At 41.5% G+C, this 4,551-nt stretch overlaps 1 long non-coding RNA gene across 1 annotated transcript in view; it reads left to right on the top strand.

Moving 5' to 3' along the window:
• Positions 1-1,347: 1,347 nt before the first annotated feature.
• The window catches only part of LOC111529810, a 21,387-nt gene continuing 18,183 nt past the window's right edge, over positions 1,348-4,551 (top strand). The window contains exon 1 of the long non-coding RNA XR_002727572.1: positions 1,348-1,450. This is a non-coding gene — a long non-coding RNA (uncharacterized LOC111529810). The remainder of the gene's footprint in view (positions 1,451-4,551) is intronic.

The raw sequence follows: 4,551 nt of genomic DNA, 5'->3' as shown, positions 1-4,551 counted from the left end.
TATTAACATTTATTACCCAGGAGTTGTGTTCTCTTGATAATGTTCTATTTTTTTAATCTCTATGAAAAAATGTTTTCTGAAGTGTGGAATTTATCTACTATACTGACATATTCTGCATTAATCTTTATATTGTGGTTGTCAATCACGGATACAATTTTAGAGAGTAGGAAATGAAGATTCAGCCTTTAACTCCTACACAATCCACGGTGTGATTTTCCCCTCAGAATTGTCATAAAAACTGTTGTATTTTTAGATTTTTTAATGAACAACTGAAGTCATATTCTAGTAATACTTTAATAATCTAGATTTCATATCTTTAGAGTAGAAGCCTGCATGATATTTAAAACCACTGCAGAGAGTTTGAGGTTTTCAATTTAATCTCATATTAAAAATTTTTGCACTCTGAAGCCTTTCATTTATTGCTTTAAAAAAATGTTGAAACTCAGAGTTCAAATGATTAAAAAAACTCTAAATTTGGATATAGTTAATGTAAACTTTGTATATCTCTGCAGATGACTTTCACTGCCCCTCATTATCAATCAAGAGCATTGAGGTAAGGACTGCAAAATCTTAAATATGTTAATATTGATATAAACATATTAAATATATGTGTGTGTGTCAAATACACAGAGCAAGAGAAAGAGCAAGAGAGGGTCAGTAACTGTTTTCAGAATATCAAAAGTTCTGCTAATTGGCCCTTGTGCAGAAGCTTGTCCTCACTCTCCACACAGGAGAAAGAGAATGAGCTTTAAGACAGAACTTCCTGCTGAATTAAATGTGTCCATTACTACTGACAGAATCAGTGAGGTTAAGCCCCTCTGAAGATGACAAGATTAATTGTCACTATTATGACACTAGAAATGAGATACTGGGATAAGATTTCATTACTGTACTATCATAGGTTTACTTGCTTGGCAAAGTTTCACTTAAGAAGGATGCGGAAATTCTGAACATGAGTTAGCATTTCTGGCATGACGGTACTGATTTGTTTTTCTAAGACCAGCCGAGGGAGCGCAAAAGAACCAGTGGGTAGGCAAGTGTAGCAGCAAAACTGCAAGTTTATTTTTGGTAACCTAAGGTGTGGGGAAGTGGTCTGTCAGCCTCCGGCAAAGAAGGCCCACAGAGTCCCCCCGGTGGGGCTCTCCAACGGAGTTCCTGCAGTCCCGACATCCGGACAGGAGTGAGGGACTCAGGAAGGCCGCATGGGACCCTGGCCAAGAGCGGCTTTTCTAGGAGTGGGAGGGCAATAGGCGGGGCATGGGCGTGTGTGGGGGGGCGTTCTGCCGGTGCCACCAGGTAAATCTTGGTCTCTTCGGATTGACGTCACCTGGCGCATGCCCAGTTGATCTGCAACTTCCCAGGCGCCGGATGCATTTTGCCCCGCGGGGGAAGAGTTGGTGGTGAAGAAGAACCCGGAAGTGCACCATCTTGCCTCCGTTCCTCCAAACAGGTACAAGACATACTATTAAGTCAAAGATGTGCCACAAACACAAATTTCAAGGAATGGCATAAGGCCAGGGTGGTGGCTCACACCTGTAACACCAGCACTTTGAGAGGCTGAGGCACGTGGATCACCTAAGGTCAGAAGTTCAAGACCAGCCTGGCTAACATGGTGAAACCTCGTGTCTACTAAAAATACAAAATTAGCCGAGCGTGGTGGTGGGCACCTGTAGCCCCAGCTACACGGGAGGCTGAGGCAGAAGAATCGCTTGAACCCGGAAGGCAGGGGTTACAGTGAGCCGAGATCGTGCCACTGCCCTCCAGCCTGGGTGACAAGAGTGAGACTCTGTCTAAATAAATAAGTATAAAAGGATGGCACGAATACAAAACTCTGTGCACAACGTGCTGCAGTGCAGCCTGCTGTCTGACAGAAACATCACGAAGATATAAACACAGACTAAGAAAAAAAGTTTTAAAAGTCAAAGGGATAGGTAACTGAAATATTGAATGCAATATGTAGGAAATGCTGCTTTTTTATTTTTATTTTTTTGTTTATTTTTATTTTTTGAGATAGAGTCTCACTGTGTTGCCCAGACTGGAGTGCAGTGGCACGATCTTGGCTCACCACAAGCTCTGCTTCCCAGGTTCACGCCATTCTCCTCCTTCAGCTTCCCAGAAATGCTGCGTTTTAAAAGTGACCATTCTTAGGCTAGTAAAGTCATCCATGAGACAAGAACATGGTCAAAATATAATAGCGCATACCAAAAGCAATACTGCCTTGTCCAAGTCAGTCCCATTAGTCCTGGCATGATTTCGATAGCACACCTTTCAAAGAAAGAATGTCCCAATTTGAATGAAGAAAGCTATGTAATCATCCTAATCATGACAGCAAGATTAAGTCATCCTTTGTAGTAAAATCTTACAACAGATTGTGATTGGCTGTGTAGTGACAAAATAATTGGAAAGTGGCAAAAACTGGTCATAGACTGTCTCAGACTGTATTTGTTGCCTTGAAGACATGATGGGAGAATTAAACTTAATTATGACCTCTTCCTGGATGAAATAGCCTTCTTAGACCAAATATTTCTGCAAGGCATGGATTGAACCTTCATACCAAGTCCAACGAATTTTTGTCCTGCTGGAAACTAATTGAGAGGTAAATTAATAGGAATTAAGGTGAGATGAACAAGGTGAGTTGCAGAAGGGCAGGCTCAAATCCTGTTGTCTAAATTTTAATATTTGCTCATGGTGATTTTTTTGTATTAATTTTAATATTTTAAAATAATCTATTAAAGCATTATTTATTTTGACTGTTAAGTTTTGTGCTTTCCCATTTAATTGTGTTCCTAAGGGGAGTACCTCACTTACCTCACCTTGTAACAGAGTCTATACAAGATATACCTGGGATTAGATATAAAGAACCATGAAGTCAGCACTGATATGAGGGCTTTCGTTCCAGCTACCTGAAACTAAGTTGCCCTAGTTTAGTGAGTTCAAAGCTGGGGATTCTGTAAATAGACATGGGGGCTGGGAGGTCCCTGCACAAAGAGGTCATATCTGTAAATTAAACTTTGTGATTATAATAATCTTTTGTTTGTTTGTTTGTTTGAGATAGAGTCTTGCTCTGTCGCCCAGGTGGGAGTGCAGTGGCACAATCTCAGCTCACTGCAACCTCCGCCTCCTGGGTTCAAGTGACTCTACTGCCTCAGCCTCCAGAGTAGTTGGGATTACAGACGCCCACCACCACGCCCAGCTAATTTTTGTATTTTTAGGAGCGATGGGGTTTTGCCGTGTTAGCCAAGCTGGTGATCTGCCCGCCTTGGCTTTGAGAACAAGAACACCATGTCTGCTGGTGTGTTAGTCCATTTTGTGTTGCTATAAAGAAATATCTGAGGCTAGGTAATTTATAAAGAAAAGAGGTTTATTTGGTTCAGGCTGTACAAAATGTATAATGACAGTATCTGCTTTTGCTGAGTGCACAGGAAGCTTACAATCATTGCAGAAGGCAAAGTGGGAGCTGGTGTATCACATGGTAAGAGAAGGAGCAAGAGAGATGCCAGACTTCTTTCTTTCTTTCTTTATTTGAGACAGAGTCTCACTCTGTAGCACCAGGTGGAGTGCAGTAGTGCGATCTCGGCTCACTGCAACCTCTGCCTCCAGGGCTCAAGCAATGCTTGTGCCTCAGCCTCTCATGTAGCTGAGACTACAGGTGTGTGCCACCACACCTAGTTACTTTCTTGTATTTTAGTAGAGGTGGGCTTTCACCATGTTGCCGACAGTGCTCTTGAACTCCTAAGCTCAATCAATCCGCCAGCCTCAGCCTCCCAAAGTGCTGGGATTACAGGCGTGAGCCACTGTGCCCGGCCTAGACTCCTTTAAACGACCAGCTTTTGTGTGAACTAATGCACAGAGGGCTTGTTCATTACCATGAGGAGGGCATCAAACCATTCATGAGGGCTCCACCCCCATGACCCGAACACCTCCTACCAGGCTCCACCTCTAACATGGAGGATCACATCTCACCATAAGATTTGGAAAGGACAGACATCCAAACTATATCAGCTGGTAGTTTGCCCTAAACTTTTCTCCCTGAAGTTTCCTTTTACAGAAATGAAGTTTGTCTTTATTTGATGTCAGCAGATTGGTGTTTGCTGTTGCCTGCTGTATTCCTTTAGTTTTTAAAATAGTCCACATTCTTCACTCTTCCCTGAAAATGTTGCTCTTACGTCGACATATATCTAGTTTCATTCAGTGGTTGAAATTATAATATAGTACTCAGATTAGAGTTTACAGCTGTTGTCGTTAAATTTAGGTCATTCTAAATGTATAAGTTAGTTGGGAAGAAAAGAACTGCAAATTCTCAACCGTCATCTCCATTTCTGGGTCTCGGTGCTCATGTAAAATCACTACAGAAAAAGAAGGAATGCAGCAATAAAACCAGCCCATCTATCACAGGGTTAATTTTTAACTCTTTTTTTTTTTTTCCACTTGAATATATCTTTTCTTTATTGACAAAATAGCCAACTTCACTGAGAAAATATTAGTTATGTTTAGTGAGCTTTGCTCTCAATATGTTCATTGATAGTAGAAGGTCAGCATTCCAAGAAGTAA

This window comes from Piliocolobus tephrosceles, chromosome 14 (assembly GCF_002776525.5).
Source record: "Piliocolobus tephrosceles isolate RC106 chromosome 14, ASM277652v3, whole genome shotgun sequence".
NCBI lineage: Eukaryota > Metazoa > Chordata > Mammalia > Primates > Cercopithecidae > Piliocolobus > Piliocolobus tephrosceles.
The sequence above is the reverse complement of the archived record's forward strand: the minus strand, read 5'-3'. Positions and strand labels throughout refer to the sequence as shown.